Source organism: Suricata suricatta, chromosome 4 (genome assembly GCF_006229205.1).
Source record: "Suricata suricatta isolate VVHF042 chromosome 4, meerkat_22Aug2017_6uvM2_HiC, whole genome shotgun sequence".
In the NCBI taxonomy this organism is placed as follows: Eukaryota; Metazoa; Chordata; class Mammalia; order Carnivora; family Herpestidae; genus Suricata; species Suricata suricatta.
Window position 1 is genome coordinate 122,907,793 of NC_043703.1, and position 13,300 is coordinate 122,921,092.

The 13,300-nt window shown below is 38.0% G+C and overlaps 1 long non-coding RNA gene across 1 annotated transcript; it reads left to right on the forward strand.

Moving 5' to 3' along the window:
* Nucleotides 1–1,224: 1,224 nt before the first annotated feature.
* On the forward strand, nt 1,225–5,809 carry LOC115289241. Its single transcript, XR_003907500.1, has 2 exons — nt 1,225–1,287; nt 5,463–5,809. It is a non-coding gene; the product is annotated as an uncharacterized LOC115289241 (long non-coding RNA).
* Nucleotides 5,810–13,300: the final 7,491 nt, after the last annotated feature.

Consider the following 13,300-nt stretch of genomic DNA (forward strand, 5'->3'; position numbering starts at 1 on the left):
TAGCTTTTACAGATATGATTTGTAACTTCCTCTGCGATGGTAACAATAAATCTACTGTATAAACCATGCCACCCCTTTGATGATTCCCTTAGAATACATGAAATCCTCGAGATGAAAGTGGAGTAAAAATAGGTTTGTCCAGTGCTTTGAAGATTTCAAAGTATAACTTCTTCCTTAGTTTTCCTAATGCTTCTACCCACACAGTAAAGCTGTCCATATATTTGCCTTAAAAACTATGGAAGCAATTTCATCCATATTTCACTATGCTGACAATGGTCAGTAAAGCTAAAAAGATACAATTGACTATTCACACTTAAGATTTCTCAATAACCAAATAGCCGGTGAAAGATATTATCATATTACCATTTGTGGATAACAAATTTGGTTTGGCCCCTTGATATTAAGCTGTCACTACAGCAGATAATTGGACAGGAACCGTTTTTCCAATAATTGAGAAAGACCTGCTTTAAATCAATCCTGCATCATCAACATGTCAGTGCCTTTCTTTTATTGAAACAGAGTCTGTTTAACTCTGTTGATTTATTCTTTTTATTCCAATAATAGTCATTAGAGATACCCTTCTGTGCTCCCTATAATGGATGTCAACTCCTATAGTTGTGTTACAGAATGAAATGTTCATAACTTTCATATCAATCTGGAAAGCTGGATTATGATGCATTAACATAGCATTCCAAATTCTTCTGTATTATTTATATTCAGGAATGCATTCATTTTAGGCGAGCAAGAGGAAGAAGAATCTTAAGTGGTTATAGGTGAATGAAAGAAAGCAGTAAAATAAAAACAGAGTAGGCAGAAATGTAAAAGAGACCCATAAAAATATTATTGGTTCAATAATTAGAATACCATTTTTTGACATATAAAATTTCATGTTCAGTGTGTTTTGTTATGAAAATTTGAGAAAGGGCATGTAAGATAAGCAAAAGTAGTCAGGGGACAGTCAGGGCATAGAAAAGTAGTCACCAGTTTTCTAAGAAATTAGCCATCAATGAAATGAAAGGAATAAACACAAGATTCAAGGTATATGGAAAAAATGTCATATACTCAGAAACCCAGGGGAGTGAGCCAGTATAAAGAAGGAAACTGACAATGATAAAGTCTAAAGAGGTAACAGTAACATAACACATTTAGCCTGACTTCAAAGAACTCTCCTTTAGAAATGGAAATGGAACTAGATGTCACAGTTGGAGAACAGTTGTGGGAGTGCCTTGGAATGATGATGAATAACTTTTCCAGCAGAGGGAAACATTCAAGGGAAAGTAAAATAAGGTAATTTACAAGTTATTTGCTCTAAGCTACAAAGAATTAGTAGAACAGACATTCAAACCTAGGATGTCTGATCTCAGAGTCCCAATTCTTAACTTCCACATTACAATGCATCAACAAATAAACATTTAAAACATCTTACCTACATATTTAAAATACCTTCAAATAGTTAATTGGTAAAAGAAAACACAGTATAGGCAGATTGCATAGCACAAATGAAAACTGGGAGTTACGATGGAATAAGCAATAAATAGGTAAGGACAGACAGGTAAGGATGAAAGTAAACTAGAATGGCTGCTCCTGTCCAGCCTTTGCTGCCTACGAGTACATTTTTAGTCATGTTATTTTATTTCTCTGACAGTCAAAATGTTAAATTCTTACTTTTTTACGCTACATTGTTTTGTATTTATATCTAGAGAACCTCACATTTCTTCTTAGAAAGTTGCTTCGCATATCTAGAATGTCCTAGTCTGAAGGCATCTGAAAAAATCTAAATGTACAGATGCCAAACTGGTCATCTAGCTGATTCCAAACACAGAGAATTATTTACCAATATTTTTCAACATTTATTTTCCTTTTTTAAAGAATTGTGCTCTTATTTAGATATCTATCCCAACTTACAGAAGACAACAAATATGAGTACTTTGGGGCAGAATTTCAAGCTCTAATGAAAACCAACTCCAGGTCTTATTCTGGTTAGCCACTGATAGCTCCAGTGTAGATAAAGAGACAAATTTCAAGTCGAGTCAAGAAAGAACAGAGGTTCTAGTAAGCAGACTTTAATTTGAATGTGATAAATGTTTTTTAGACTAACAGTTGTGTTAAAATAAATATGTATTTGCATAACAAATTCTAAAAAATTCTAGAAGACTGTTACAAATAAGGAATCCTTCTCGATGAGATATCCAGGGCTAATATAGGGACAGCAGCGGCAGATAACTTAGGGGAAATTATAGCATTACTTTTTTCCATGACTAGGTATTCCAAAGTAGACCACAACTAAAGCAGATCAAAATGCCTGATCTGCTTGCTTCTGCATTAATCCTAAACTAAAATCCTGGATCTTGCTTCTTTTTATGAGGATGGAACAGTCCTATTTAGACTTCCTCAGATCTTTTTCTTTTTTTTTTTTCCTCTTTCCTTTTTTCCTTTTAAGCTTGGGGCAAAGAAAGCAAAGTTCACAAGGTCTTCCTCTAAGTTCCTCTAGGTGTCTACTAATTCTAGGTCCTATATATCTGTTTGAATCAATGTCAATTGGTTGGTTTTCTACTGCTTATGTCATATTTTCCTGCTTCTTTGATCTCCAGTGATTTCTGATTTGATGTAAAATTTATCTTTTGGGGTGCTGGATATTTTTATGCTCCTAAAAATATTCCTGGGGTTTGTTTTGGGATCGTGTTATTTGGAAAATGGTTACTCTTTTTGAGTCTAGCTCTTAAGATCTGTTAGGTGGCTCTAGAGCTGGGTCACCTAAGCTTTCTGATTAGTCTACTCAGTGCCACATGGATTATGAGGTTTGTCATTTTGACTGGCAGAAATAAGCAATCTTTTCTACTCTGAGTGTTAGATACTAATTCCTCTACCCTTTCCAAAGCTCTTTTATTGGTCTCAGGTAGTTTTCTAATATCCATGTGGTGATAAATACCCTGAATTCTCAAAGAGGACCCTCTGCATAATTCTGGAGTTCACAGATTCTCTCTCAGATTTCCAAAATTATCTCTCCACACTACTTTTTCTTTTCTGTTGCACTGTCCTTCAGAATCCATCTTCCTTAGTCTCCCTGGATTCTCAATTCTATATTCTCAATTTTGTGTCTTATCAGACTCTTCTTAAATTCTCTTTTCTTGTGCTATGCCCAAAAGCCTCTCAAGGCAGTGAACTTGGACAATTTTAGGACTCTCCTTGTTTGTTCTTATATCTCAGAGAACACTGACCTTTGTTTCTAGATTCTTTTGCTTTGAAGAGTGTTATAAATATTCTCTTTTTTGTTGTTTGATACAGTAGTCCCTGGTACACTATCTTGGCCAGAGCCTCACTTATCATTTAAAGGTGAAAATAATTTCTATCATTCTATCTGTGATAGGATAATATTTCTGGTTTACTATTTGACTGGCAATGGAGGGAGGTAGTTATGAGACTTTCACTTTTATAATAGCTCTTATGTAGGCCAAGTACCCATTTTTTGAGTTTTACCAACTCTTATATATGATCATTACAAATGTACCTTTGGGCACATGGAAGATAATTACTGGGTGGGCCGGTGGAGACAGTAGACACACTGAGACCCCAAAATGTGCCAAAATTCATGCATTATCTTTCCTACCAAATGCTTCTCCCAGGGGTCCTAATGACTCTTTTGGTCCATAGATAGTAATATCACCTTGATTTTTGTGCCTAGCAGTCTTCAAAATGTTTGTGTACTCTGTTCCCAACATGTAGTTACCCGAGTGAATGGGTATAGGTCTATATGGGGAAGGACTATGGAAATCATTATACTATACATTGCCTGTGGCATTGTTATATCTTTCCCTCAAGGTATGCAATGTTCCCTCGGTCATTGGCTTCTGGATCTGGAAAACTGGCCTCAATCTGGATATTACTCTGGGAATTATGATATGTTTGCAAATGGCTGCCCTCAACCTCTTGATCCATGCTTGGTTTATTTTGTTTCTATTTGCCTTATTCCTATAGCAGGGTTTCTCAACCTCAGAAGTACAGACATTGCTTGTGGTCTGGGTAATTATTTCTTGTGGGGTACAGTCTTGTGCATTGTAGAATGTCTGGCTGCATACCTGGCCTCCACCACCTTGGTGCTGGTAGCATTGCTCTTCCATTTGCAACAACCAAAAATATCCTTGGACGTTGCCAAATGTTCCCTGAGAACCAAAAGTCATCCTGGTTGAAAACCACTTCCCTATGACCTCCAAGTATTTTTAAATGTCTTGTTAGGTCCATCTGATCTTCCTTAGATTCTATCAGGTATTCTCCAGCTACCTGTCAGGTAACCTTACTTATGGTGATGATGATGCCTGCCTCTCCTGTTCTTACTTTTTTCAGTCTTAATTATCCCTATTGCCACTTACAAGCACATGCTGTATGAGCATCTCTCACTGCCGGTACTGGTCCACAGAAGACAGCCCCTGAGTTGCTCAATAATGCTTGTGCTTTTATCACCAGTTCACCTTATCATTTGTATAAACTAAGTATCCTCTAGTCTGTCCATTGGTGAGTCTTCTAGTCTTATGTTATTTGTAATTCTATATCACTTAGCATGGGCCATCACCTTCTGCAACCTTTCAAAAACAATCTCAGCATGTCAGCACTATTTCCAAGTATTTTGCCAGGATATCTAACCCTGTATTATAGGAGGTTGCTCCCATATCCATAAACTCTTCTTCCAACTTTATGTTCTTTTATTAACCCAGCATCCTCCAAAACTAATCCTATGAAGACTCTATTGGCCCCTAACAGTGAATATTGGCTGAGCTAAGCAGGCAATTCAGGATGTAATCCCTTCAGGATGTAGTCTTGCACTTCCCTGGCTTGGTTATATTGTAACCAAATCCTAATTTTTGACCTTGTAAACTACAAGGGTGGGTAGATCCTACATTGGGGTGCATGTCTTCTTATAATGTAGTGATGCCTATATTGATTTCAAGCAAAGGAGAAACTCGAGCATTTAACAGGGACTTTTGAGTGTCTTAAACTGGCTCTAAGTCTTCAGAAGTGTTTCTGTAATTTATATTTTAGACTGCATTTATCCAGATAAGCCCATACTTCTAGATCTTACTCCTTCCTACATAGGATCCTGATCTTAGCAAGGTAGATATTCCACACTTGAGAATTTAAACTCCTCTATATTTTTACTATTTTACACTCAATTCCTGGGCTTTCTCATAAGTCTTTTTCTGTCCTCTAGTTGTAGAAAAAGAGAATTTTTGTATATGCTACTAAGAAGGCTTTCTAGATTTCACTCTTAGCTTTGAGTTGGTCATTAATTTTCCTATGCCTTTTAATTTCTTTAACCAATGTGTCAATAGGTCCTAGTAATGAGATAAATAAACTGAAGGGACTCAATGAAAAGGTTTTTATTTTATTTGCTCCTTTTCCTGCTTCTATACTTGTTAGGACCTGGACCCCCTCCTTATATATGCCTTAATGTATGTCCTACTTTAAAGGTCAAAGATTAATGATACCTTCAGGGTCTTCCAGCACAATAGATAACATCTAAGGAATGACCAGGAGAAGTTGTCATGTATGTTTTCCAAGACCACTGACTCCAGACACCTTGATGCCAAGACTCCTGGGTCTGGAGCATAAGTGACATATGGAGGACATCTGAGTACTTGTCCTTATTCAACAAATTCCTAGATGCCTGAGGGAACATGTAAACCAGACCACCATCCTCAATAAAACTTCAGACTTCAAGAAAAGATGAGATTCCTCCTTTTCTCTTCCAAGTCTCCCAGACACTTTGTGTGTATCTGCACTCTCTCTATATCTTCAATAAATTCTTCTCTCACTTCCTGCTGGCTTGGGTTTGATTTCTATTGTGTGTGTAAGCAAGGACCCTCTTGGCTGGTCCTGTGGGACTCCCTCTGGATCCTCAAACTCGGCCTGCCTGCATCAGTAAGAACCATTCCATTCTACCCTCCTGATGATATTACTTACTCAGAATTTCTTAGGTACTTGAGATATGCCACCCACTAGTGCTTATGGTCCTTTAGCATTTACAGAGTGTAGGTCTCAACAAGTGCACTGCTAACAAAATGCAAGGCACTATCTATATTCCACAATCTACCAGTCAGTTCTCTTTGCCAGCTGAATGGTGGCTAATTGATTCAAAGTCCTCTCCCTGAGGTATTCTTGGCATCAACTATCTTAGGTCAGGTTCCCCAGGAAAGATTCTGAAGCTAAGATTTGTGGGCAAAAGGTTAACTGAGGAATGCCTCTGGGATCAACAACAGTAGGGGAGTGAAGGGAACAGGACAGGGCAAGGTAAGCACTGAACTGTGATGTGGGCACCACAAAGCCTACAGCTGGTTCCATGGGGAATTCTGGTATTGGGATAATCTTACAGAGTTGTTTACTTAAAGCAAAGAGGCCAGCCCCTTAACTTCCCCAACTGACCCATCACTGCACATAGGCTACTCCTGAACAAGAGAGCTTAACTTTGAGCAGGTCAGACTCTTCTAAAGAGGGCAATTTCCAGAGAGGGTTTCCATTGAAATTTTATGATGCCACCATTTCCAGAAAAATGAGGGAATGAGTGTCTCAGTCCTAAAGAGGGAAGTGGCATCTCTATGGTACCCCACAGCATCCATTATGCTGCTTACTCCAAGGAAGGAAGATGTGATTGTAGATCCTCGCTCGCAGTTTCAGTGAGCTAGATGGAGGAAATATATTGGCAGGGGAAGGGTGGTTTCTTGGCTTCTAGGCAGATACCTTTTTTCCTTGATGGCTTAGGCCAGTCCTGCTTAAAGATAATTTTCCAGATCTGAACAACCAACTCAAGAGTAGTGCTCGTGAGATGATTGGCTCCCCCCACTCCAACTCCATTACTTTTGTTCTTTACCCCATTCTAGAGGCTGCAATGAATCAGTGATGTTTCTTTCAGTGGTTGGTGTGAATCATGACTTCCCTAAGTAATAGCTCATGAACTTTTCACTCTAAAGTGACCTTGAAGGCAATAATATGAGCTTGAGAAATATATTTTGTATTGTTATATCCCTGAGCATTTGCTATCATAAATAATATATGCTAGTCTTTCACATTGACTGTAAATTATTAAGTGGTGCGTGATACTTCTGAATTTAAATCGTACTAACTAGCTATGATAAACTGCCTATGTGCAGCGCACCCCATGTGTGTGTGTGCGGGCACACACACATGCACACATGTGCGCACACACACACCTCCCTGACAATGGGTCATTTCTAAACTAGAAAACAATGCAGTAGTGGTAGATGGATTTAGATTTTAAAAAGCATTCTATTTAACCATATCTCAGAAGAAAGGCTTTAAAATTTTTTTTTTGAGAAACCCTTTTTGTAAGCAAAAGTTCATTTAAATGTCACATGTTAACATTTGTAATTTTATTGACACTTCTTTTTCTGTGCAAAGCAGATTAGTGTTCATTTTCATTTTCTTTTAGGCACTAATAATTTAAATCAGACCTGGAAAACACACATTATGTTACTTGCCAGGATTTTATATTAGTTCTGCTCTACTGGGCCAGGTCACAACTAATTACTGATTTTGTTGTTTCTAATTTCATTCTTTCTCTTCCATTAAACCCACATTTTTCTCTCACTCATGCCTCTTTTCACAGTATTCCTCCTCTTTGTCCATTTGCCTTAATGACTGAATAACAGGAGAAAGTATGCAATGCTTTTGTATCACTGCAGTGAAATCACTTATTACGTATAAGATATTCTTAGTAATACACATAATTGTATCTATTTCTAAGGTTATGCTCACAAGGTACATACTCTGCACAAGTTCTAGGAAATTATAAAAAGTGAACTCAGTATGCAATAGTTGCCTTTTTATATTTCACTCTTCTACAAAATGCTGACCTTAGATGAGAATCTGTTGTACTATAATTATGAAATATTTTCTCACCTGAGAGATGCTTATATATTCTATAGCTTCCATCTACTCAGGAAACAATAAGAAACAGATCATTCAGTCTGTCTGATAAATTGCCATGATATTACAGTGGTAACACAATTTCATATTTTTTCACTTGATACCCCCAAATTCCTATATTTTCCTAGAAAACTGTTCTAATTATTTGTTTTATTTATTTATTATGAGACAGACAGACAGAGACAGAGAGAGAGAGAATGACAGGCAGGGAGAAAGGGAGAGACAATCCCAAGCAGGTTCAGTGCTGTCAGTGTGGAGCCCAAAACAGGGCTAAATCTCACAAACATGAGGTCATGACCTGAGGCAAAATTAAGTCAGACACTAAACGGACTGAGTCACCCCAGGCGCCCCATTCCAGTTGTTGTTCTGTCCATACTCCATGCCCAGGAGAGTTTCACACCTTTGTCATTTACTCAAACTGCTTGCCTCCTCCCTTCTTCCGAAAACATTTTACTTTGTCTATGAGAATAATCTCAGGCGTCGCCTCTTGCAAGCTGGACAGCAATCATTCCTTTCTGCACTTCTACAACGATGTTTATGTGTTCTCCAATATAACAGCTCATTTTTGCTCCTTCATGTGTGTAATGTTAGCACAAGAAATGTGTCCTGTCATCACATTTGTCATAATATCTTGCAACAGTTATTGACAAATGGAGTTTGGGCTTTAAGTTAGGAACAAAAGGTGGCTAGAAATGGGAAACCCCATGGAAATTATACCTTTATCTTGAGAGATGTATGTTGGACAAGAAGAGACTGTGGGGTGGGTGAGTGGGAAATGGTCTGGATCTGGGATTAGTACAAGTTGGTTGTGGAGATTTTTCTACTACCCCTGCACTGCTTAATGCTGATTTTGCCGCTTTAGTCCTCTGTGCCTCAGTTTCTTCATTGCTCAATGGGAACAGCAATCCCCTTCTCTTCTTCCTGCTCCCTTATGACTTCCTAGTTGATTTACAGGTCAGAAGTAGTCATTACAAAATTCTTGCCACTGGTAAAGTGAATGAGAAGAAACAGTGCAATCGTTCATAGCACAGGCTCCAGAGACATACCTGGGTTTGTATCCATTCTCTGTCATTTACTCTGGGCAATGACCTTGGGTACTTATACTAACTTTGCTGAATTGTAGTTTTCTTCAAATAGCGATAATACGATCTCCATAGACTCTTCTAAGAAGTGATTGAGACGATGAATGCAAAACGATTGTGAAAGTACCATCATATAGTAACTGATCAATAAATGATCATGGGTGGCAGCAGGTGGTCCTAAAGGGCAGTGATTTCAGATGATATTTGGCTTCAAACAGATAATACAGGACATCAGCAAGTGACAGCAGCACCCTATGTCTATAGTATCATGTATAAAGTACTCACATTTCTGGCACAGTAGCATTTATACAAAGATTAATCTGCTTTTGCCTTTGTTTTTAATTAAAAATAGAATTTTATTTTGTTAAATCAGTGCGTGTTTGCTAACATAATCTTCATAAACCATGTTTTAAACAAACTTTAGAATAATCATTGGTCCATTTTCACAAATCTTGAAACCTCAAACTTTCTGAAATTGCCTGTTTTGATTCAAAGAGTGGCACCATTGGCTCTTTTCACTCATTATTTCACCTCACATAAACACCCTGAGGTCTCATCTCTGAAGTGTTCTTCACAAATGAGGACTCTCCATTGTCAGAGACTGATCTCAAAGCAGAAGAGTGGGATAAAATGACACTATTTTATGGACCCACCTCTTAGTTGCTCTTAATTGTCTTGTATTTTGCTCTAACATTAAAAACCAAATGGGGTGTATTATTTTTTTAATTTGCTTCTGCACCAGCATTATAAACCCTGCCCTTTACTTTGCCCAATAAGAAAAGAAATATATATTATATTTGGGGGAAATCTCAGGCTGGTGAAAGTCTTAGTAGAAAGGAGGTGACTTTACAAGTTCAAGCCATGATTCTATAAAAACCTTACCCTTAACTTAATGTTTTACTTAATGAGATGAACTAGAAACAGATGTTGATACCCATGCAATTTTATGACTTGTCACCTATGTTCACAACCTGACAGAGAGGAACAACTGAAAATAAAATCACTGTACCTCACGCATTAAGGAACATCTACTTATGGATTCATAATCAGATTATAAAATAATATAAAGAGTGTAAGTAAAAGCTGACAAGGCCAAAGGACTCATGGTACCAGTCCAGTGGAGTAGATGATTTGGGGCAAAATTTATTTTTCAAAATCCTTAACTAGATGTTATGCAACTAGTTAGCATTACTTCATAAAATGTTATGAGCAAGAATGTGAAAGGGGCTCAGTTCATGATCTCATGGTTCCAACTTCAGCTCAGGTCATGATCTCATGGTTCATGAGTTTGAGCCCCACATCAGGCTGTGTGCTGACAGCTCAGAGTTTGGAGCCTTCGGATTCTGTCTCTGTCTGTCTGTCTCTCTCTCTGCCCCTCCTCTGCTCATATGCAATCTCGCTCTCTCTAGCTCCTTCAAAAATACATAAACATAAAAAAATACTGTGAAAAACACACAATCTTTTTTCTAGTCTGAATAGTCTTAATATAAATGGATGTAAGTTGAGGATAAATAGAGTCTGGTCCATGTGTGGCTTTACCAGTTTCTAGCAAAGCCTGCATACAATTTTAAGACACATCCATCTGCAAAAGAGAATAAGAACAGTAAGAGTATTGATTTTGTGGATAAACACTGAATTTTGTAGGTGATAAAATATTATTTGTATCCCTTGATAGTAGATGACCATGTAGGAGTCACATTTGTATTTCACTAGGCAAGATGTTTTTAATTTCAACATTCTTCAGATTTCTTAAGGAAAAGTCATTCCAGTTTGCCAAAAACTTCATAATGTAAGGGTCCCCTTTAGATAATCACTAAGCATAACTTTATATGCATTTATATTTCCATAATCACAGATTTATTTATAAAAATGAAGTTGGGTATTTTCTACTGGACTATGGGATTTTATATTAGCTGAACTAACAGAAGAAAATCTTGAGCTGACATTAAAGTGCATGGGGGCATTAGTGGATTGGATTGACAGGAAAACGTTTAAAAATAACGGTTTATTCGCCAGCTTCTCTCAGTGCATCTTCTGCCTTTGGCCCCGGATGTCATAAGTAAAGCATCCACAGAAGCTGAAACAATGCCTTAAAACTCTTAACAATTTCTCATGATTCAAGGATGGACACATAAAAGATAGGTCACACCAGGTATTCATCAAGTATCTTCCACTATCATTTTTATAATATATCAACTGAACTTTACTAAACCATCCCCTTTAATTTGTAAAGCAGAGGCAGTTACTTGGAATTATTTGCATTTTATGTTTGGTATTGAGTTTTTATTCCCTATGACTCCTTTGGCCTCTAAAATTTTTTTTAATGCTTTTTATTTATTTTTGAGAGACAGAGAGAGACAGCTGGAACAGGGGAGGGTCAGAGAGAGAGGGAGACACAGAATCTGAAACAGGCTCCAGGCTCTGAGCTAGCTGTCAGCACAGAGCCGGACACAGGGCTCGAACCCACGAACCGTCGTGAGATCTGACCTGAGCCGAAGCTGGACGCTTAACCGACTGAGCCACCCAGGCGCCCCTCCTTTGGCCTCTAAAACAGAGCCTAGGGATAGACTGGGCTTTCTATTTTCTCTTTCCACTGTCTTCTACTTTTTACACAGAAAATGCTGTAGAATAAGCACTTTGGTGGTTTGTAAAATGTGAGCGCACAGAAAAGGGCTAACTCGCAGGCCGAGCTGCTTAAACCATGCATGTTCCCAAGAAAGGACTGTTTTGAGGGCTGGCCCTTGGCTCGCTCCTGGGAACTGAGCTCCTGAAGTTTCCCATTTGATGAGGGTGCTGTTGCTCGCCTTTTGCCTGAGGCCCCCCCTGCACAGGTATTGAAGATCGTTTATACTAAGGATGTGATTTATGGTGAACACTTACTTTCAGGGTCCGGAGCTTATGTTGCTGAGGTCAGTCACACAAGTGCTGAACACCCATGTAACTGACCCCAATAAAAACTCTGGGCACCCAGGCTAGCAGCAGGGTTCCTAGTTGGCAATATTGTGTGTGTGTTGTCACCTATCATTACTGGGGGGATTAAATGCATTCCATGAAATTCCAGTGGAAGCAGACACTTGAAAGCTTGCATTTGGTTTTCCCCTGACTTTGCCTCATGCACCATTTCCCTTTGCTGATCTTAATCTGTATTATTTTACTCTAATGAGGAGTAATATAAATATAACAACTTCAGAGTCCTAGGGAATCATCTAACCTGGGGGGATCTTGGGGACCCTTGACACAGTGGGCTGCTCCCCAGTTTAAACTGTGGCGGTATGAATACAGTATGGGCTTCAGAGACTGTTTCTGATTTCTAGTCTTTTATGCCAGCTTTTCTTCTTTCCCTCTTTTCTTGAATCAAGTAAGCCTTTTCTCAGCTCCCTATTTTCCATTATTCTACTGTGATCTAGAGAGAGAGAGAAATCAATTAAGACTACAAAAAGAATTTTGAGAAGAAAAAGACTGGATTTAATGGAATACCCCAAATTTGCATTAATAATGTCCACTTTTTTTCTTCATTTATCCTTTGCTATCCTCTTGGCTAACTCTCTGTTTCCAGCAAATCAAATGGGAATTCCTTTACCTGGCTCTCAAGATCACAAAAAACATCTAGTTTTCCATTACCCAACCTGTCTTTTTAAAAATTATTTTCCAGTTATGACTCTTTCCTGTGAATAACCTTGGAGTTCCCAAACTACCTTCATTAGCTCAATTATATACTCAACTACTTACCTAATAAAAATCCACTTGTTATGTAACTTTATTGTGCCATTAGACATTGTAGATACACAAATGAAAAAAAAAGATACATTTTCTGCTTTCCTGGAATTAGAGACATTGATTAAACACATAAATGACTCCTTTAAAGAAGAAGCACAGCTTTGCTTAAATCTCCTTATATAAGTATTACACACTTATACACACACACACACACACACACACATTCCTTTTCCTAACACCCAAACACCCAACATCCTCTCACCGACAACCATGGAATTACCAGCTATTGATAGATGTGATATTTGAAATCATTCTAAGAAATGCCAGAAAATGCAGACAGTTCTGGACAGTATAATTACTTCTCACATATTTGCCTAAGTGGGAATAAAGTGAAGGTCTTTTAAGACACTTTCTTCACTGTGGGATATCTCTTCTCACATTTAGCACAGGCTAGAAAATGCTCCTGGCCAATGACCCTCTGGGAAATAAGATACAATACAAACCACAATGTCTTCCTCCATGTATACTAACTGAAGCAATTTAAAATGCACTTTATTTTTTAAATA